We start from the raw sequence: 24172 nt of genomic DNA on the forward strand, positions 1-24172 counted from the left end.
TCAGAGTGATCATTTTCCAATAATCGCGGAGTTTCAGACGGCGTGTGAAATAAACACTAACAATCAAGCTCGAATGAGACGGAATATCTCCCAGTTTGAATATACTCTTTTCGCAAATATAATAAAACTAATTGCATAGCGCGGCATTAAAAGACGAGGGCGGATATCAGTATCTAATTGAAGCAATAAAGGAAAACCTCGATCCCTTCCACTCACTTTGCACTAAAATGCACATTTCCTATAATCATCATATAACATGGTGGGATAGTGAATGTCGGGAATTGATAACCAGTAGAAAAACAAACTTAGCCGAATTCCGAGGGTTGGATACAGAACAATCCTATCTCAATTATAAAAGCATTGTCGCTTAAATCCTAAAACGATTCAACAACAACAAAAAAACGACGAATAGCGTGGATAACCTATACAACTTCGCAAAATGGGGAAACTTATATTACAGAAATATGGGCAGCAATTAAAAGATTATTAAATAACACTAAGAAAATATACCATAAAATGGATTTGAAAGTATTTCAACATATTTTTATAACCTCACACCTGACTTTTTACAACCAGAGTACAGATACCAAATAAAATATATTTCTTATACATTCATGGTAATGTCTGTATTTGTAACGAAGGCCGAGCTCACAGAAGTTATGAGAAATCGGAACTGCACATGCCCTGAACCAGATTATATTACGTATACAATGATAAATTCCCTGATGAACAAAGGAAAAATCTAGTAAACGGTTTTAATCAAATACCAAATACAGGGAACATACCTGTCGAATGGAACGAGTTTATGGTTATACCCACTTTAAAGCCATGTAAAAGTCCAATAGATCCTAATAGATACAGAGGAATTGTGTTAGGTTCTTGTATGCGAAAGACTTTCCAACGTATCCTGTTAAATAGGATGTTACGGTGTTTGCAATGTCATAATACGATTCTTAAATATCAGTTTGGTTCAACAAAATATCGCAGTACATACTGTACCGGTTACGACCTGTACATGCCGTATTTTTTATGATTAATTGTATGCAATCATTACGTAAGACGTTCAGAGCAAACTTGGTTTGTTTACGTCGTCTTGGTCTACCTCTACTTCTCTTACCCTCCATAGCGGAGTCCATTATTTTCCTAGGTAACATATCCTCCTCCATTCGCCACACATGACCCTACCACCGAATCCGGTTTATGCGTACAGCTTCATCCATCGAGTTCATTACTAATTTAGCCTTTATCTCCTCATTCCCAGTGCCCTCCTGCCATTATTACCACCTGTTTGTACCAGCAATCATTCTCGCTACTTTCATGTCTTTTACTTCTAACTTACGAATAAGGTATCCTCAGTCCACCCAGCTTTCGCTCCCGTAAAGCAAAGTTGGTCTGAAAACAGACTGATGTAAAGGTAGTTTTGTCTGGGAGCTGAATTCCTTCTGACAGAATATTGTTGATCGCAACTGCGAGTTCACTGCATTAGCTTCACTACATCTTGATTCAATCTCACTTACTATGTTACCATCCTGGGAGAACACACAACCTAAATACTTGAAATTATCGACCTGTTTTTGCTTTGTATCACCAATCTTATAGTCAATTCTGTTGAATTTCTTACCTCCTGATATCAATTTAGTCTTCAAAAGGCTAATTTTCATACCACACTCATTGCACCCATTTTCAAGTTCCAAGATATTTGACTGCAGGCTTTTGGTACAATCTGCCATTAAAACAAAGTCGTCAGCATAGGCCAGACTGCTTACTAAATTTCCACCTAACCGAATCCCTCTCTGCCATTTTATACCTTTCAGCAGATGATCCATGTAATCTACGAACAGCAAAGGTGAAAGATTACAGCCTTGTCTAACCCCTGTAAGTATCCTGAACCAAGAACTCATTCCACCTGAATAATAACAGGAGCTTTAAAATCATTTCCAACAAATGCGCTTCTGGTTGAAACGGCTAAACCTCCCCTTGCAATTTGAAGCAAACAATTGTCGATAAAATACATAATAAACTAAATGGCAGTCGTTCAATCTCCTATCATAGCAAAGTTAAAATTGTTATCAGATTATTACGACAGATATTTACTGTCGAAAAATAAAATCACTGCTTTCACTACAGGGACGAAACTCTTCAAACTAGAATTAATCTGCAATTTATATTACCGTATAGATAAAATTTCTTCATTAAATCGATAATATAGAACCGTAGTTAAAAAGGAATAAAATCATCAATAAAATATTTCTGAAAAATAGTATGAATCCTAATCAATGTCCAAATGTTTTCACAGACGGGTCTAAACATCAAAACCCAACACACGTAGGTGCCGCATTCTAGTGTGCACAACTTTCGATCGGTAATAAATATACCTTACCGAGCCTCGCATCTATCTATACAGCAGAATTATTTGCAATCCAACAACTTTCGATAAGTAATAAATATACCTTACCGAGCCTCGTATCTATCTACACAGCAGAATTATTTGCAATCTAACAATCTCTATTATATTTTATTTATAAAATAACACAGAATTCACACATCGTTAACATGCACCGACTCAGTGCATTAAATGCATTATCCAATTTGCGGAAATAGCAACTGGTATGTACAAAATTTCAGAATTATAAGCCGTGTATTCTACACGAAAAACATAATCTTCACTTGGATTCCGAGACACGGATAATGGTAACATACACGCGAATACATTAGCCAACGTAGCCGAAAATTGGTTTGGGATCAAGTATTGTATCGCTGCTCCACATGCAGATGTGTGAGGAGAACTCCAAATGTTAACTATAATTATTTTCATGAGAGTTTATTCCTGATGTAAACATGGTATGTCTACGCCTCCGCCAAAGAAAGAGTTGTGATTTGCTGTGCATGTAGTACCGACCTCCACCCCATCAGCGTCTCGTGTTCGGACGTACATGGCTGGGCATTGCATGCGACAACAGTGTGAAGATCTGAACTTCTGAATAAACTTCTAAATCTGTATTCTGTTCACTTAGTTTATTGAACACATTCACAATGCACTTCCTATGTTCACTTCTGAGCGGTTTTCCTCTTTTGTACTTCACTGCACGCGATGGTCCTACCTCTTGCTCCATTTTTCTGACTATGAATACTGACTCACTGACTGCTAAAATATGCAACACCTTATCACCGCACTGTACAGCTTGGGACTTTTCCCTATACGAGGAGACTTCCTGTGTTACACCACGCCTTGTGCCATCATTTCTCGTCATTTTTAATTGCTATTTATTCGGGGCGTCGACCTAAGATCTTTTCCCCCTACTTTGCACCATATGTTGTGAACCTGCGTCTGTTTGGAAATGGCGGAAGTGTAAGGTGTTGAATGTGAGGCCAGGGATATTAATAATTTGTTAATCGTTTTTAATTGTAAATGATTGACCTGGTCGGGAATCGAACCCGGGGCCGCCAGGTGACAGGCGGACGCGTTGCCCCCTACACCACGGGGCCGGACTTCTCGTCATTTAATCACTATTTTCCAAACAAGAATACATATACACCGGTGTGTATGATAACCATATTTTAATTTGATTACGTAATCTTCCAAACTCTCTAAATTTAATAAAATAAAATAAATTCGACGTACTTTTCTTTGACCTTGCATGCAGTCGAATGAGTGCGACGGTTGCTTGTCTAATGAACTATATCTATGTCCACGTGCAAAGGCAAGGTACACCACCTATTTGTTTACATCAGCATTAAACTCTCATGAAAAGAAGTGCCGGTATAATTAAGAATGGAATAATCCATGGCGAAGGTCGGCCGAGATAAAAGCAAAACGCCTGTATCGCATCCAGAGCTCGATTTATAACGACCTTGATTTGCCACAGGAAAATATACACGGCGACACATCATAAATATCCTATGTCTACATCATGCATATACTCCAGCATATCATTTTAGAATAAAAATACGGAATGACATATTGTTAATGCAAAGAAAGCGTAGGTGACATGAATGACCTTATGTTTCAATCTCGTTATATGAAGATGATCGAACCCGTTTACTAAATTCCTTAAGAGCAGCAGGTATGCAATTACCTTTAAATGTATCTTGTTTAGTATTAAGAGATGAAAGTATATGATTTTCCACCTGTTCAATACAAATTCAAATGTGATATATTTTCATACTTTCATCTCTTAATTGTAAATCTTTTTTCAATACGGACCAGTTATGAAGTTTTTAATATTAAATCTTGTTTAGTATGTAATACTACTTTGAAGATTGCAAACGCGATTACACAATATCTAGACGTGTGTAAAAATTCTTATCTAATTATCTGTTTTCCCTTATTTGTGATCGGGTCGGTTTGTGCGTAGAGTCTCCATGTATGCCAATGGAGTGAATACTAGTACCTTTGTATAACCTGTGCAATCCCTGTGTTGTCTCTTAATAAGTGTTAAACCCAGTATAGTAGTTAGAACGGCAAGAACTCACACTGATTCGTAACAGTCCTATGGTACCTAACCTAACGAGTAAATACGGCTGTCTTCACAACGGTTAAAGGACAATCATGAAAATAAAGTGTCACTGCTATCAAAGACTTTCCAGAATTGTCAGAGAGCTTCGTAGCTCGTTGGCAGAAACCCACAACCGTCTCAATCCAATATACTGCCTGCTCTATGCTATGCGGTTAACGTGTTTCTCAGCGTGAGTTCTTAGTGTCAGAAACCTCCGGTAGGGGCGCCAGCTAACGCACCCAAATTATCTTCATACCCACGTCGTTGTGTTCCAGTACGTTTGCATCGAGCAATTATGTGTGTGTCTCTGGTTGTAAAATGATGGATTGTTGTATTCCTCTCTGTATATCTTGGCAAGAAATCCAAATTCTTCAGGTGTGTGGATTCCTGAATTCCCCTGGGAAAATTGGCTTAACGCTATATCAAGGCAAGGATCATCCAAGGGTAGTCAATCTATTCCACCCGATTATTCTCGTGTTTGTAGCCTGAATTTTACAGATGGAGATAAAAGGTAAAACTAAAAGAAAAATATATTGAAGCCAGCGAGAACCTAGTCGGTTCTCGAATTATCCCCATTACCATCAAACCAGAAAAATAGCTCCACGAAAGACAAGACAACGACAAGATATTTCTTCGGCAGAAGTCTATGATGAAACAAGCTCTTCAACCGCAGGAAATACATTGGTTGACATCTACGAAATTCATGTGAACAACGATGTCTCAATCCAAGTCAATATTCCAACGAGTGATTAGACATTAGATGCTCCGATCGAGAATTCTGAGACTACGATAACAGCTGATGACTAGCCATAATGAAGTTAAGAATTTACAGAAGAAATTCGAAGACAACCCTGAAATTGATCGTCTGAATAAATTAAAGGAAGCAACTAAATAAAATTAAAAGAAGACCCTTTATCCTTAAAATCAAATTCATAATTTTCGGAAGACAAAATCCATGCGGTCAGAACAAATCATACGGCACTATGTGGCGTGGGAATTGTATTCCAAACGGTTACGAATATGGCAGGAGTTTTGGTCTAGTGTTTTTTTTTTTTGCTAGTTGCTTTACGTCGCCCGACACAGATAGGTCTTATGGTGACGATGGGACGGGAAAGGACTAGGAGTGGGAAGGAAGCGGCCGTGGCCTTAATTAAGGTACAGCCCCAGCATTTGCCTGGCGTAAAAATGGGAAACCACGGAAAACCATTTTCAAGTCTGACGACAGTGGTGTTCTAACCTACTATCTCCCGAATACTGGATACTGGCCGCACTTAAGCGACTGCAGCTATCGAGCTCGGTGGTCTAGTGTCAGCTCCGTCACAAAATACTCTGGATAGGTAGCCTAAATGAAAAATGTTGATAGTGTTTGTCGGGATTTCCCAGTTAGTGAAGGAAATAGTTGGAGCTGAATGTAAAATTCTCAAACCAGCAGAGAGGAGTTTAACCGTGATTGCCGATTAACTGGCTAATTAGGTACGGCTCCTCTACGACCGAACCAGTGACAAGTTCGTTTGCGTGGTCAATGTTGAAGGTGTATGAGGCACAGATATTGGAAAATCTCCTGTTCTCGCGAATAAACTGTTGTGTTTTCTTGCAAACGGACTTTTAAAGTAGTTCTCTATTTCTGCTGCCTACTTCCTCGTTAAAGGCTTAGACGTCTCCGATCTATCCCTTTTAGTTCAGAAATGATTAATGTCGTTGGCTGACAATCATAGAACCAATGTTTAAACATTTTGGAGAGGGAAATGTGAGAACCTGTGTGACTCATCCATGTTATCCTAATCGTAAACTTCTTTTCAGTTTTCACTATTACCATTTGATAAATGTGAGGTCCCAGTTCCTAGACAGTGAAATGACAGCAATTGAATCATCACCTCCAAATATGTGAAGGAAGTTTATCGCCTTCAGAGAGATTTGACACCCAAGCCTGTTCGGTATTACGAATAAACAGAGGAATTTGGAAAATATGAATGTTCTGCTGTACAAATATCTCCCCAGCGGTCACTGCTGCTATTCGCTTCATGAAAGAAAACCAAGCCCGTTTATAAACATATTTTGTGCATTTCTATTCACCAGTAGATAAAATACTTATAATGGCTGAATGATGATTTCATCGAGTACGTTAAAATACACTGACTGACAGAGCAAATGCAACACCAAGAAGGAGTGGTTCGAAAGGGATGAAAGTTGGGGAAAAAACAGACGGCACGGACGAATAATTGATGTTTATTTCAAACCGATATGCAGGTTACACAATGCGCACGGCATCGACTCAGTAGGATGTAGGACCACCGCGAGCACGCAGAAACACGTCGAGGTACAGAGTCAATAAGAGTGCGGATGGTGTCCTGAGGGATGGTTCTCCATTCTCTGTCAACCATTTGCCACAGTTGGTCGTCCGTACGAGGCTGGGGCAGAGTTTGCAAACGGCGTCCAATGAGATCCCACACGTGTTCGATTGGTGAGAGATCCGGAGAGTACGTTGGCCACGGAAGCATCTGTACACCTCGTAGAGCCTGTTGGGAGATGCGAGCAGTGTGTGGGCGGGCATTATCCTGCTGAAACAGAGCATTGGGCAGCCCCTGAAGGTACTTGAGTGCCACCGGCCGCAGCACATGCTGCACGTAGCGGTGGGCATTTAACGTGCCTTGAATACGCACTAGAGGTGACGTGGAATCATACGCAATAGCGCCCCAAACCATGATGCCACGTTGTCTAGCGGTAGGGCGCTCCACAGTTACTGCCGGATTTGACCTTTCTCCACGCCGACGCCACACTCGTCTGCGGTGACTATCACTGACAGAACAGAAGCGTGACTCATCGGAGAACACGACGTTCCGCCATTCCCTCATCCAAGTCGCTCTAGCCCGGCACCATGCCAGGCGTGCACGTTTATGCTGTGGAGTCAATGGTAGTCTTCTGAGCGGACGCCGGGAGTGCAGGCCTCCTTCAACCAATCGACGGGAAATTGTTCTGGTCGATATTGGAACAGCCAGGGTGTCTTGCACATGCTGAAGAATGGCGGTTGACGTGGCGTGCGGGGCTGCCACCGCTTGGCGGCGGATGCGCCGATCCTCGCGTGCTGACGTGGACATATCCCTATGGGTATCGGCTGCGATTTGACGAAGCGACCAACCTGCCCTTCTCAGCCCGATCACCATACCCCTCGTAAAGTCGTCTGTCTGCTGGAAATGCCTCCTTCTTGGTGTTGCTTTTGCTCTGTCAGTCAGTGTAATTCATTTGGAATCAAAACTTGAAAATCTGAAATGTCTGACTAATGAGACGGCAGATGCTGTCTCGCTAACTGTGAAATCTATGGTGGAATGTGTGTCTTATCTGTTACATAATCGGTTATTTTATGTTCTCACTGGATGATTTTCTGGAGACGCATTTGAAGCTCTATTTAGCTCAGTGAGATTGGGTGGTGGATGTAATGACATGACGGACTCACGCACTGCAATATGTGCTATAAAACGTACCCTGAAATCTGGTCACGAACAAAGGGTCAACGAAAAAGTGATAGAAAATTTTTGCGTCCACTGCTGGTAGATAACAGTAAGTAAAGGACTGAAAAGGTGCTCCGTTACTCGTGTCGAGAAAATTCTGAATTTTTTTATATATCATGCAGCATTGAAATGATCCAAATATATGTACAGTAACTGGAAAAGTTTTATATATTTTACGTTTCTATATCTTAAGCTAAGCTCAAATGTGAAATGAGAGTTCCTGTATGTGCATTATCTTCCAAATTAGTAACATGTTAAAGATTATATTTCCTTTTATATTGATGTTACTGACGAACTCTCATTTAACCAAGTTTAGTTCTGTGTGCGGTAAGTGCTGCCATCTGTAATGTCGCTGTAAACGCAATTCTCGGGGCACAGAGTAGGCAGTACTTAGAGATTTAGACGGCGGTGCAGAAACCATTCAACATTCTCTGACTGACAAGTACTGCCAACATTAATTTTTATGTTACAGTACTGCAGTTTGTTCTTAGTTTTCGGGACACACTGTTGCTTGCTTTGATTGACTACCTGACATTTAAATTGTGTAGTGTATTGGTATGGCGAATGAGGCTAATATTTTTGAAACATTTAATGCCCCAAACTGATTTTTTTTTAACGTTACATGTATATTGCCTGACAAATTCTCAGTGGAATGTAACTGCACCGTAAACCTACCGTGTACGTATTCCCCAAAACGGTGCCATAGATGTGAAAGTGGGCTGTTGATAGATGTGGCAGATTGAGTTTTGACATTTCGTAGACACTCTTGTATGTACTTTCGAAATCCTTATTTAATCCTTTGAGTTACACTTCCTGTGTGGTGACCAGTTGTACTGACACATGTTGATGCTCCTTCAGCTTGACGTGAGTGTGGTCTTTATACCAGCATGCTGTTTGATGGGTCGGGCATTTAATACTAGATTTTAGGAAGGTTTTTTTTATTTCGCCCGCTCTCACTTAGATAAAGTATTTACCACGGATGCCGACTAGACTGTTATTATTTGAGCATCTTGGAAAGAATTTCTAGAAGTTTGATTGTGGCAAGTGCGTTTTCTTTCTACAGAGTTTTCTCCCAAAAAATCTCGTGTCGTTCAGTGTTTTGTGCAACTGATATTAGTTCTCTTCTTGATGAGGCACACTGAAACTTTTTAGAAGTTAAAACTCTGTGTGAATTGTCTGAATAACTGGACAGACTGTAGGGAAATGCTTGAAAGTGGCACTCCAGGTATACTGCTTGAAGTGAGTAAAGAAGTGGCAGTGGACAAACTTCCATGGTGATATGTAGATGGTAAATATAAATCTAAACTGTCAAAGTGACAGTTATAGTCACATATTAAGCTGTAGTTATAGTCACATATACAAATAAACCGTCGAAGTGTTGGTTACAGTCACATATTCAGGAGATGTTAACATTATGTGATCGGGCGAGTTAGCCATGCGGTGAGGGGTGCGCGGTTGTGAGCTTGCATCCGGGAGATAGTGGGTTCGAATCCCACTGTCGGCAGATCTGAAGATGGTTTTCCGTGGTTTCCCATTTTCACACCAGGCAAATGCTGGGGCTGTAACTTAAGGCCACGGCCTTTCCTATCCCATCGTCGCCTATATGACCTATCTGTGTCGGTGCGACGTAAAGCCACTAAAAGAAAACATTGTGTCAAGTCCAATGTAAAGGAATCATGTATGGTATTTACACAATTACTTGCAGTTTGACAGACTGAAAATATTTAGCTCAAATTTATTTTAGGGCCTGTGTGGTTGGGACATCATGGTCATAAGCTCTGTTATTGATGTTTCTGAAATCTTTTCGTGTGGTTTGTTGTATAGTTGTAGTAGTGTCCTATAAGTAATTATTTTTGTTTAAGAGAGAGAAAGAAATATCCATGCATGTAATGAGAGTCGAAAAGTTCTCAGAATACTACCTTTCTTCTTCTTCTACTACTTGGTCCTTTTCCTAATTGATTGTGGTTGGCAATGCTGTGGATTTAGCTCGGTTTTATGGCCAGATGCCCCTTGACACCAATCCTATATGAAGGGATGTATTCATTATTGTGTGTTTCTGTGGTGGTTAGTTATGTGACGTAAACAAGGAGAAATGTATCAAGATGAACACGAACATCCATATTCATTTAAAATTCCTGACCTGGCTGGAAATCACATGTGGGCCTTTGAATCAAAGACCAGTATGCTGACAATTTAAGCCAAGGAGCCAGACTTCAGATCTGATGGCCAGTAGTATCTTGGGGATTGAAAATTCTGGTGGTATGTTATGATGCTGACAGGTTAAGGCTGTTTTTTTTTTTTTTTTTTGATACAGTTCTACGAAGAGCTATTATTATATTAAAGGAGTGCCTGCTGTATTTAAGATTGTTAAAATAATCTTTCTCACTGTACTTTTTGAATATTGACTTGATACTTGTTTCTCACACCAGACAGGACAAATAAGAGTCTGTGTTGGGCTCTGAATTTTCTTGAAACTTGGTGTTTAAATAAGTTTAGGATAAGGTTGAGTAGGATCGTGGCTATAATTCATTCAAAGTATTATCGGCACACTTTATCTGGAAACATTTGTGTACGGGCTGAGGAGTAAGGAGGGAGCTGTCCCGGTTCTGGTAGTGCTGCCAACTGAATGAAAATAAAATCTGAATTGAATAGGGAATATGATCGATCGACATGAAGTTTCTAAACCGTTATAACCTTAAGCCAACAACTGTGTCACATACACATTAAATAACATTTCTCTATGCGAATCTTGTTCCTAGCATGAATTCTATAGTTTGGCTTTACTGTGTAAACAACAACAGTACTAGTACGTAAAGTGTACGCCAGACGTCGCACAACGATGCTTAAGCGATTCATAGTTTGTCTTTCAAAGGTTGCCAGTACCAATCTTGAAGATTGCCGAGGTCGACCGATTCAGCACTAGGGGTGTAAATGCACCAAGATAAAATGTACCGATAATACTTCAGATGGGGCGTATAACATAAAACACAATATATGTATATTATGGTTGGTTTTGCAGGAATATTGCTCATGACAAAATTTATTTAGAATATTATTTACAATTTTTTTTGTTCTATACCATTTACTGATGAAGTAAAAAAAAAAAAAAAAAAGAAAGAAAAGAAAAATCACAGTCATATTAAAGTTTAAGCCCAAGAGCAAATAACTAACTTTTTGGGAAGTTGCTATGGAAATCATCCTGGCATTTTTTAAAGGTTCTGGACATTTGTCAGTAGTCTACTTTTGAAATATTAATATGATATTTACTTTTTATGCCAGAAGGAAATGTTCAAATGAAGAGCGTCAATAATGCCAAAATGATTAACCTGCAAAGCTTGCATCCGGGAGATACCAAATCCCACTGTCGGCAGCCCTGAAGATTGTTTTCCATGGTTTTCCATTTTCACACCAGGCAAATGCTGGGGCTGTACCTTAATTAAGGCCATGGCCGCTTCCTTCCAACTCCTAGACCTTCCCTATCCTATCATCGCCATAAGATCTATCTGTGTCGGTGCAACGTAAAGCCACTAGAAAAAAAAAACACAGCTAGGGTGTGTGAGTAGACTATATTATGACAAGCTGGTGCCAGCTGCATGTCCACCTATGTATCTCAGAATCTCGGGAGCAAGTTGAGTGGTCGACAGAAATCTAATCAATTGTATGCTAAATTATTGTTTGATCTTTGATTGGTACTACAGCTAGTTAACAACTAAATTCAGTGATTAACACTCCAGCAGGTATGCTGGGGTATAAAATACAACACTGTTAATTTTTTTGAACTTGGCAACACTGTAGTCTTCCTAGTGCTGTTTGCTTGGCTGCTATTCTTGCAGTGTGACCTTGGTTGGTGAATGGGATAGCTGGAATCTCTGTGAGTGAATGTGAGTGGCGCTATTGTTGATTTAATTCAGAACGAGTCACAGGCAGGAAACATTGTACCCCACACGCCCGATGGAGTAAGCTTTTAGACTGTGGATTTCTCAATGTTTTTAAACACACCAGTGTTTAGAACACGCTATTAACTACCATTTCTTCAATTACAATATTTTCCCGCTTATTTAAAATATTGGCGCCCGAGGAAATAGCCAAATTACTTCCGAATCAGTCGGATCATACGTGGACTGTGTAGATCAGATAAAAAATATGAAATGATCACTAGAAATGACCATGAGACTGAACCTGAGGAGGAAGGACTCGCTTCATAAAAAGAACCGAGCTGTAGTTCTGATAATCTACAATGTATGATACACCAGAAATTGATTCTGAGACTGGGGAATCTGTGATAATGGATTATTGTATGACCAAGGGAGGTATAGACATGATTGACCAAATGAGCACTATATACAGCGCTTCACACATTACAAGGTGATGGCTTATGTTAGTGTTTTACTCGTTGTTAAACATAGCTGAATGAAAGCTAAAGTTCTCTACTGTTCAATTCCTGAAAATTTTAAGATAACCAGAAGGAATTTCCTGAAATGACTGTCTTTATCTGCTATTAAACTGCACCTCATGGAAAGAGCAACCATGAAGTCATTGCCATCCAATATCAGAGCAAAGGTTATGCGGTTATAAGAAAACCCCAAAAACCAATGGCAGCACCAAAATGAGGCGTACTAGGCAAGATGAGGAGTGAGGTAATTTGCCATTGCTTTCCTCACTGGGTCGGAAAGTACTATTGCAGCACGACTGACCCTATGAGCAGCACCTTTCATAACACTCAGATGCACTAGTCGTGCTCTGAATGTCATTACTCAGCACTACCCATACCCCAGCAACTTCCATATTGTCACAGCCATGGATGAGACTGGGACTTCGGTGGAAGCTACACTTTACTCTGGCCTGTGCCAAGAGATGGATGCAAAAGTAATCAAGAAATGACGGCAGGCAGTGCCTTCCAAATATGGGATAAAAATTTATGGCCTTGTCGATGCAAGAACATTTTTCACTAGTAATCTTGAAATATATGCCGGAAAACAACCAGAAGGAGAATCTTACCTTCATAATGACGTAGTCAGTGTGGTATTATTTTTATTATTACGCGTATGGAATTGACATGATGGACAAGTATATACAATATTATACAAAAGAAAAACCTGCAAAGAATACATGGTACTGAGTAGGGAACAGTTACACATGGATATCTAAATTATTTATCCACTGCATTAGGGATACTGAGACATCAGCAAAGTCTTTCTGGTCTCCACCATAAGCACGCAGAAGGCATTCGTCCATTATATGATGCATGGTCTGGACCAATGCACCACAATCACGCTAGAGAATCCCTGAAGGTCCACTGGTGAAGGGAGAATGCAGATCTTCCACAATTAGTGCAAAAACTGTTTAGTGATGACCACGTTCTTCTTGGCAAACTGAAACCAGCTGGGGCGTGGTTTGGATTAAAGAGGCTTGGCCACTCCGGAGCTGTACAAAGCCATTGCTCTTTCCATTCCTCTTTTAAATTGAAACCAGCATCCATTAGATTCTTAGCTGTTTTCATTGGTGGCTTACAGGATTTCAGACTTTGTCTCCAGAGATCTGCAACATCCCTGTGGATGGGTAGAGTTGGATTGGACATAATCTTATCATATTCTTGAACAAAGGCTCTTGAACGTTGCAGGCTTGGTGGAGCAATGTGGGACAAGACTGGCAGCCAGTGCGTTGCAGTAGACTTCAGAGTACCAGAGATGATACGCATGGTGGTGTTAAGTTGTACATCGACTTTCTTCACATGGCAACTGTTAAGCCATACTGAAGAGCAGTATTCAGCTACAGAATACACGACGCCAAGCGCAGTACGTCGTAATGTGTCCACTGAAGCACCCCATGAAGTTCCACATAATTTAAATATAATATTATTATGTGATCTCAACTTAGATCCGAGGTTTTCAAGGTGCTTTCTATAAGATAGGGTTTGGTCAAGCGTTACCCCGAGGTACTTTGGATTAGGATTGTGCTTTAGCATTGAACCATTGAAGCATACTTGGAGTTTTGTGTTAGCCAACTTGTTGTGAAGGTGGAAGCAAGCAGATTCTGTCTTATTCATGCTGGGTTGTAGTCTCCAGTTTCGGAAGTAAGAGCTAAGTGTATTCAGGTCAGACATCAGGATGGCCTCAGCATGGCTGAAATCTGGATGTTGATTGGCAATGGCTAGGTCATCTGCATTAGAGAATTTTACTGATTTTGTCTCAGGAATATCCGATATGTAGAGATTGAATAGAAGAGGTGCCAATACTGATCCCTGGGGAAGGCCATTTTTTAGTTTCCTAAGACTAATGTCATCATACATGATGACACGGAAGAGCCTTTCGGTTAGCATATTGTTGATCAGTGTGGTTACAGTTTTGCAAGGGATAACTCGCTGCAGCTTCAACATCAATCCTTGCCTCCACACAGTATCATATGCAGCCTTTAGATCTATAAAGACTAGTGATGATGTAGTACCTATTTGAAAACCGCCTCAATGTGAATTGTTAGAGTCAGTGTTGTGAAACGCATGTTGAAATGAACTGACCGATCTGGATGGAATGTGACCAATGACAATTATTTCATGGACATTTCATTGGCTAACGACCTTTACGTTAATCACAGGTTGACTGCAGATGGTACTGTATGCAAAAATAAGCGTCAACTACCTGTCAAACTCGTTAGTAATCTACATGACCGACCAGTGCACAGTACCATGTTTACTTACATTAAGAGTCCTAACAACTACACGATAGCCTCTTACATCCTGAAAAAAAAGGAAGAATGTTGTGGTAGCCTCAACAATGCACACACCAGGCATCATTGATGAAGAATCGGGTGAAGAAGAAAAGCCAGAATTGATTACATTCTTAAACTCACAAAAGGAGGTGCAGAGGTGCCAACTATTACGGATTGTCCGTAATTATTACGGATTTCACCTCACGACTACGGAGTTACGGTCAAAGGGGAAATTATTACGGAAAAGTTGACATTATCACGAAAAAATTTTTTCGACGGAAACAAAAGAAAAGGAAAAATGTTGAGTCCTTTCGAGCCTTTCTCCTAAATCATCTTTATTTCAATGCTTGTGAGTTGGCAACGATACTTATTCGATCGTGACTTCCTTTTGCTACCCATAAGCGTTATAAAATTCATTGTGAATGAAGGAGCTCAGGCGCTGCTCTTCTCCACTACAAATCCTTCAGTAATGTTGTATTTGCTGTGTTAAGTGTACCTGACAGTTGACAGAAAGATTGAGAAAAAAGTGAGGCCTACATTAAGCACATCTGCACTGGTATCGCTTATGGTTCAGAAAACGAAAATGTCATCACAGTCAGAAGGATGCTTCAAGAAAAACTACACTGAAAAGCAGCTGCTGCGTGAGAAACAAGCTACAAGGAATGTTTTATCACAGAACCAACAGGTTGCGTGCAAATGTTATTGTGAAATATGATATACTTTCGGATAGATTGTTAGAGGGAAGGGCAAAAGGGGTGTCATTATCAAGAAGGAAGGAATATGCTTTGGACTTGACTCGAAATTTTTCTCGGGGGCGGAGGGCGATTACTGATAATCCACTTCAAAGTTGGCACCTCTGGAGGTGTCTATGTGGTTGACTGGATGAAAGCGGAGTACTGTGTTACAAGGATAAGCAATAGGTGGCCGTTCACATTATTCTGTTCTTTATTAAACACAGGTGTCATCAACAGTCAGGTCATTCTCAAGAGTAACAGAAATCAACTTACGTCCAGAAGATTGTATTTATCTGAGCTGGCAAAGGCACTAGCAGCACCACTCTTGGCAAAGCGAGCATCCTTGTCGAATCTGTCAGTCCCTCTAAGGCAAAAAATTCATCACATAGTTGGAGTCTCTACACAACCAGAACAACCACAAGAAGACTGCCTGAAAATCTGATGTGCCTGTTGTTCAAAAAAGAAGAAACAGGTTTATGCAAGCAAGATGCGGAAGCTGTAGACGCGATATATAAGGAGCACTTGGCAACAACAGTGTTGACTTGTTTCCATTATGCGGTGCATGTCGATTCTGACTAGTAGGCGAAAGACAGACTTCAAAGCTATGTGTGTGCCATACTGAACTGTCATAAACTTTAGAATCTAAAACTATATTCGAATTGTACTACACCATCATGTAAAATGCAACATCTTTATACTTTTATTTGAGAATGTAAATGCTATAATGGTTAATATCATAAGTTAAAAACATATTTAATCCATTGAGGTAAAATAAAATTGAATGGACTGTGTAAAATGTGTTTTTATTCCATTTATTCAAATGTTAGATTTGACCTAACGCGCGAGTAACCATGAAACTAGGGGAGGCGCGAGTAGCGGCGGGTTAAAACACCTTGCTAATGAAAATATCCAATACTTGCTCCGTATGTTGAGCCACATCTGAACAATTTTGATTGCTAGCATCCTTCTACCTAATCCTATTTAATTACCTATAAAATTTCTGGAATTGTGACATTCCATATCCTGAAGGGGGCAACTGTTCACTACTACATACACCACTATACAGTAATGCAGGTTATCAGACAGGTTTTATTCATACAATTTCATAGATGTAACGACTGGACATACTTATGAATCACCGTTTCCAGGGAGAAAAAGTAAAACCTCAGAGTTATATAATTAGAAAATCAGTTGTTGAAGGTTTCCTTTAGTATTTTTGAGGATATTTTTTCCTTTTAGTTAAAAATGTTGAAGCTACTTGTGTGATATTCTGATATTCAAAGTAACGGTATAATGAGTTCATAGGGTGATTTTCTATGAATTACATGTCAGTATTTGATAAGGGTTGTCAGAAACCGTACCACTCCCAATTGCGGTAAGAATACAAATATAGAAATGAACAAAATCAGAAAGCTATTGTTAGAACATCAAATGGAGACTCAGTGACTCAGGATGATTAATATATAGGGTGCTGATTTATAGGCACTAAAAGTGTATAAAATTGGCAGGCAAAGAGGCACTAAACATAGAGGGAATAGGCACTAAAGGCAGCAAAATGCAAGAAATATATGCTTAAACTCATTCAAAAACTAATTGTAACAAGATGAAAAATAGAGTAGATATTAAATTTTGTAAGTGTGTGTTATATTTCTCTTTTGGTTTCTTGTTTACTCCATGCAAGAATTTGTGTTAAAATTAATTATATATTTCTCAAGACTTTCTGGAAAGTAAGCTTGTCAGTTATCATAAAGAATATTTTTGTACTGAGAGAAACTCATTTCTTCCTCACCCAAAATCAGGGTTATAGATATTTTCTCTGAATTGAGGAACCAGACTAAAAGTTTAGAACCAGCAGGAATCCTACCAAAGTAATACCTATAAATAATACAGTTGCGTTATTTAGCGTTGACATCGGTATTACTTTTTCTAATCTTAACATTTAAACTGTCCAGAAATATTACATTAACCTTTCAAGCAGTAATGATGGAATGAATCGGCATAGCCGCATGGCTTCCTATATTCCAATATTCTGTCATATTGTAAATGTCTTTTGGCGATGGGTATGATGACTTATTCCGTCGTAGGATCTGAGATCGCTTTCCTTTGTGCGTGTATGTTAGTTTTGAGCTTTGCCTACAGCAGCACTCTCCGAAAACTACTTGACCGGACGAAATGCTTTTGTTCCGCGCCCAGCTGGCAGCCAGTCAGTACCGGTCACCAGGCTGCTGAGAGCGATAGATAGTGCATCATGGCAGGTGCAAGCGGAGCCTGGAGACCTCTGCAAGAAGAAGAACTATTTGATTTATTACACGATGACAATTTGGAGAGTGATGTGTCATCTGATAGTGAGACTAGTGTTGAAATGTCAGGAGATAGCAAGTGCAGTGGTGAAAGCGACTCAAGTGAACGTGACGGTAGCACTAACGGTAATATTTAGCTCTGTGTATGGACAAAGGTAGGATCTGAACGGTTGAGATTTACACTTTCGGCGTGACCTGGACTAAATGTACAAATTAAAGACTTAAATAATCTGCTAGAATATTGTCAATTGTTTATCACTCCTAAATTAGCAGAACTGGTAAGTAGGGAAACCAACCGGTATGCTCAACAGTATTTAGAAAGCACACCAACTTTGAAACTGTATTCGAGAGTGAATCAGTGGATTGACACGAATAAAGATAAAATTATGACTTTACTTGCATTCTTTCTCTAGCAAGGCATTCATCAGATACCTGACAACAAGTGCTACTTTTCTCGTTAACAGATATTAGTAACCCCAATATTTCTGGGGCTGTTCTCTGAAAGAAAATTTTATCTCCTTCTCAAATTCTTACACTTTGTCGATAACGAAGCATACGATGAAGCCACGTGTGGTCCGAAGAAACTCTACAAATTGATACCTATTCTGGACCACTTGAATAGCAGATTCCGAAGTGTGTACCCTGCCTAAAGTGATGTGTCTGTAGATGAGTCTCTTATGTTATTATAGGTTTCCCGTTGATTTCCTCACTTATCCAGATTTGCTTTCCTTGCCCTTGGCACTGTAATCATTTTAATAGCTTGAAAGTTAGACTTTGTTTTTTAAACCTGATGAAAATAAAAGTATCTCACCGTAAGTTCCTGTTGCTTTCCTCAGGGAGCCAGACGCCTTGCCCTTCGTACTATGATCATTTTTGACAGATTGATCCATATTCTGTACTTTTTGAACATGATAGAAATACTATACCACACAAGAGTATCTCACTATATGTTACTTCCCAGTCAGTACCTTATGGAAAATTTGCCACTGTGTTAGTAGCTACTCAGAAGAAATGTACCACTTGAAAGGTTAAAGAGCTATAGTGGGACTTTTAGCTGTAAATGCTAGTGTCAGTTTTGTTTTATAAAATTCAGAAGATAGTAAACATAGAATTAGAGAATAATGACCTAAATCTTGCATGGTTGTTTGTGACCATGGATGTGCCTTTCAGTCTTGCTACTAAAAAGCCACTGGTCCACAGCCCTTGCATGATCAAATTCATTTACTGCACGTACGTTAATATTACATATAATCAAATCACACAAAATGTTTGATTCTAATGACTATCTGAATCTGTCTTGTATAAGGTTCATCTGACTAAATTCTTGCTCATGCGATGCTGTAGAGACTGGAAGAACACACACACACACAGTAGATAGTAGCTGTCCCAGAATAGGAAATTATCACTTTCTGCCAATGCCAACAGTTTGAACATTTTTCTTCCTCTTCCGAGAGCTTTGAACTCATACCACTCATTTTGTATGCGTTATATGTAGTTTCACCATTTTTACATTGCAAGTTGCTCGCTCCCTGAATTGTTCTGTCAACATTAACATGTCATCAACACCATAATTTTCCAGATCACTTCCAGTTTGGCCATGCAGAGGTGTCCAATCCATTTACACATTTTTCTGGATTAGAGAACTGAGTAAGATCTTTAATTCCATGAACCAAAAATCTTCCCTTCAAGTATCTGACACTATGACTTATCAGTTTCTCTTTCTGCAAATCGCCAGTAGAACTAGCAGCTGGTCCAACTCCCTTCAGCTGAATGTCTTGGAAAATGCCACTAATGGAGGTATTTGTTACAAATTTATCTTAATTTGGGCCAGGGATAGTTCTGAGTATTGCAAGTGATGTTATTGTACTTTTTACACGTAGTTAAATAGTGCTGAGAAATAGGAGAGGCAAATTCTTCTGGATTTATAAAAATTCCAGAAAAAGTGTAGCATATGAACAAATTTAAAATCGGTGAGTTTTCTCGGACCTTTTACCACTGGAGCTGTTTTCTTGCAATTGCATTTTCCAAGTGCTCAATGACACATTTCCAATCAGTCACTAGAGCTGATACACAGTCTTTCTGGCCACCTATCTTACAATGTGCAAATACTGAAATTTCAGAACTTACGTCTCAGTTCCTGTAGCCCTATGGGAGACTGCTGGTAGAATTTGGAGAATGACTTCGGTAATGAACCAAGTCCACACTTTTTTTACAGACCTTAATACACTTAAAACTGAAGCCTATGTTCTATGTAGTACACAGCAAAAATATGTTTGACCCTTTGCCTAATGTTATGAATTATTCCATTTGGTGCATGAAGCAGAGAAGCAGTACCAATTAACTTTGAACCAGACAACCATTCTTAAATGCCAACTTTTTCAAGTTCCCTTCCAAGTATTTCCATTTACCCAGCTGCACTTTCTAAAAGTGTGAGTGATTGGAAATTTTCTTTGATTTTGAATTTCCTTCCAAATGTTACATAGAGAATTAGTTCTTCAGGCAGGATTCCACCGAGGCAACATTTGGGTGACATGGACCATGTGACAGAGAAGCATGCTGCAGCAGTCGACTTTCAATTGAGGAAACACAGTGTGACATGTAGCGTGAGACTGTGAGGCCCGCGATCTGTTGAACGCAGTCTGGTGCCACATGCCTCAAAAATATGCTTGTTGAACAGTGTCGCCTGGGATTTGACTGTGTGTGGATCAGTGCTACATTTTCCATGCGACAAGATGAAATGGGCTATTGGAAACACTGAATTTAATTGAGGATTACCTACCGGGTGAGTTGGCCGTGCTGTTAGGGGCGCGCGGCTGTGAGCTTGCATCCGAGAGATAGTGGGTTCGAATCCCACTGTCGGCAGCCCTGAAGATGGATTTCTGTGGTTTCCCATTTTCACACCAGGCAAATGCTGGGGCTGTACCTTAAGGCCACGGCTGCTTCTTTCCAGCTCCTAGGCATTTCCTATCCCATCATCGCCATAAGACCTATCTGTGTCCATGCGACGTAAAAGCAACAAGCAAAAAAAAAAATAAAAAAAAAAAAAAAAAAAAAAAATTTAGGATTACCACTTTGCTCTGGAATTGTTGAATGTAACTTTGAGTGATTACAAAAACAATAGCATTGATAAAGGATATGTTGAAAACACACTCAGAAAAATATGACTGCATTGTCCAGGAACTGAAAAAAAAAATTTAAAAAATGCATTCAGCTTTCCACCAACAGCATAAAAGAATTCAGGAAATGAAAACTAGTGGTACATCTCCATTGAGAGGAAAAATGTAGTTCAGGTATGATCTACTTAACTTTCTTCTTGACATCGATGCTCCGAGGAAACTACTTGAAAATCAGGTGACAATGAGGAACTTGAGGTGAATTGATTTTAAGCCACTGCTTTCTTTTAATAAATAAAATAAGTTAACTGCATATGAACTTTTGTAAGTAAGATTGTGATTTGATCAATGATTATTTGCAAATTGGCTTTACGTTGAACTGACAAAGATAGGTCTTATGGCGATGATGGGAGAGGAAAGGCTTAGGAGTGGGAAGGAAGCGGCTGTGGCCTTAATTAAGGCACAGCATTTGCCTGGTGTGAAAATGGGAAACCACAGAAAACCATCTTCAGATCTACTGACGGTAGGATTTGAACCACACAGCTGCGCGTCCCTAACCGCACTTCCAACTCGCCCAGTTATTCAATATCTGTGAGGCTGAGTGGCCCAGGTGGTTGAGGCCTTCTGACCCCAACTTGGCAGTCCTGGCTTAGTCCGGTGGAATTTGAAGGTGTTCAAATACGTCAGCCTCGTGTTGGTAGATTTACTGCCACGTAAATGAACGCCTTCGGGTCTAAATTTAGGCACCTAGGTGTCTCCTCCGAAAACCATGAAAGCAGTTAGTGGGACGTAAAGTCAATAATAATATTAACATTATTATTCTTGCCTAGTTCTCTCATTATTAGTACTGGTAGTAGTTTTCACTACAAATAAATAAGTAAATTAGATATAACAATGAAAATATAATTGAATGACTTCATAGTACTAACTACTAGTGTTGGCTACTGAATGAATGATTCAAAGCACTGTATCGATTCATTCAAGTGTGCGAGTGAATTGATTCACAGGAACGGCGAGCTCACGGCACACGATTCAGCTTGCTCCCAGCGGACAGTGCTGAGTGGCGCACTCACTGGACGTTGACGGGGAGCCGAGCTTCCGCTGCAGCGAGACAGTGAATCATGGCACATCTAAAGAATCGTGAACGAGCGCGGCTCAGTGAGACACATGATACACACGGCTCCTTATCGGCTCACTGGACACGCGGAGAGCCGAGCTTCCGCTGCAGCGAGACACTGAATCATGGCACATCGAAAGAATCGTGAACGAGCGCGGCTCAGTGAGACACATGATACACACGGCTCCTTATCGGCTCACAGGACACGCGAAGAGCCGAGCTTCCACTGCAGCGAGACATACAGTGAGCTATGCTACACTGAAAGAATCGTATGCTATAATGAACTCTCGAGCTCAGCTCATTTGAAAATAATACCCATTTGCATTCACTGTCCTCTTCTTACAGGGAGGTTTAAATAATAGATGGATTTATTTGCAGTGTTAAAAAGGTAGTCACAACATAATTCTGAAGTAGCTAGTAAGTAGGTAGGCTATTAGGTTATACTATTTATTAGTTTAATGAATCTTAGTATTATAACTTAGTTGACATTTGACAATTAAACTCGACTCTAGCCTGTCCTATGACTATGAGTCATGCTCATGACCACTCAAAAGTACCTGTTTTATATTTTGGAAGAACGGCTCAATATTCTCTCAGTTCATATGTCACATCGTTGCACAAGACTTCAATCATATGTGGACAGACGCAATAACAGTATGTTGAATCAGAAAACCAGCGGGCTACTGTACATCTCGGGTAGCCTATACAAAATATGACGATTTAAAAAAATCCTCAGCTGATAGAAAAATACTTTTTAAAAAAATGACTGAGCGAGTTGTCGTGCGGTTAATATCGCGTGGCTATGCACTTGCATCGGGGGATGGTGGGTTCGAATCCCACCGTCGGCAGCCGTTAAGATTGTTTTTCCGTAGTTTCCCCATTTTCACACCAGGAAATGCTGGGACTGTACCTTAATTCAGGCCAGGGCTGCTACCTTCCTAACCTTTCCCACCCTGTGTCGCCGGAAACCTTCGATGTATTAGAGTAACTAGCATTTTTTTCTAAGAAAGGAGTTCATTGTATGAAGACCAGATGGCAGCTGCAAGCACTGAATGCTGTTGCTGCTGTCTTACCAGCACATACTACACAGATGCAGTAGGAGTGGTGACCAATGAGCCATGAATCGGATCACTGTATCGATTCAGTAACGTGAACGGAATCAAATGAATCGATTCAGTAAAATGAATCGAATGTCCCATCACTACTAACTACTATAACAATAATGAACTTGGCAGGTTCGATCTTTGCTCAGTCCGATGGTATTTGAAGGCGTTCAAATACGTCAGGCTCGTGTCGGTAGATTTATTGGCACATAAAAGAACTCCTGTGGGATTAAATTCCGGCACTTCTGCGAGTCAGAAAACCATAGTAGTAACGGGACCTAAAGCCACTAACATTATTGTACAATAATAATATGTTCTCACGTATCAGTATCGCATTACATTTTAATGCCTATGAATTTCTCTTAAATACATTGTTTAACAGCATAACAAATGGTCCTAGTTTCTACACTGTTAACACACAATTAATCTACGTTTCATTTCGAAATTCATTTGCCGGTACTCGAATTACACAAACTCTTCCAACGCTATTTCATTACAGCCTTTTCTTCCTCACTATGACTGCTTATTGTCGTAGTTGCCAAGAGTTATCTTTCATTCTCCTGGTATAAGTTTATTAGAAATGTGAACTGTAAGGTGGTAAAATAATCAGAATATGGTTAGGATATTCTACTTAAAACTAATACATATTCGTTTTGTTTTTTTTTATGATTAAATTCCAGTGTAGAAGACGCTTCTAAAACTGCCCATACCGCTAAGCATACTGATCCTGCCATGGTACACGGCCTTCATCTGACAAAGTACTCCATAAACTGGTCCCTAATGGCTTTCGCCTCTTGTGAATTCCGATGTGGTTTGTTTGCCAAGGGCTCCATGCCTTTAACAGTTTGGATCACTCTGCAACATGCACACTTCCAGGATGATTTATGAGATGCTAGGTTGAGAAACTCGAAACGAGTACATCAAGGAAATATAGTTGTCACCAGTAGCCAAAAGTCAAAGAGTAAGAAACAGTGTAATGTTTGACGGTTTTGCTTCACAAAAATTGGTGTTGGACTTTGCAATCATCAGTCCAACCCTCTATCACAAAAATTCAAAATGTTTCTGGCTCATCCGTGTAAAAGTGCGCTTTGTCTTCAG

General features: G+C 39.9%; 1 protein-coding gene across 4 annotated transcripts in view; it reads left to right on the plus strand.

Moving 5' to 3' along the window:
* The first annotated feature begins 8514 nt into the window (after positions 1 to 8514).
* melt (melted) overlaps positions 8515 to 24172 on the plus strand; it is a 611799-nt gene continuing 596141 nt past the window's right edge. The window contains exon 1 of one of the 4 annotated variants that reach the window (XM_067141908.2): positions 8515 to 8866. The gene's annotated coding sequence lies outside the window, so the exon portion shown is untranslated. Of the gene's footprint in view, positions 8867 to 8910; positions 9291 to 24172 lie in introns of those variants that run through there. The other 3 variants (XM_067141909.2, XM_067141912.2, XM_067141911.2) reach the window with 3 other exon arrangements.

This window comes from Anabrus simplex, chromosome 2, assembly GCF_040414725.1.
Source record: "Anabrus simplex isolate iqAnaSimp1 chromosome 2, ASM4041472v1, whole genome shotgun sequence".
NCBI classification, from domain to species: Eukaryota; Metazoa; Arthropoda; class Insecta; order Orthoptera; family Tettigoniidae; genus Anabrus; species Anabrus simplex.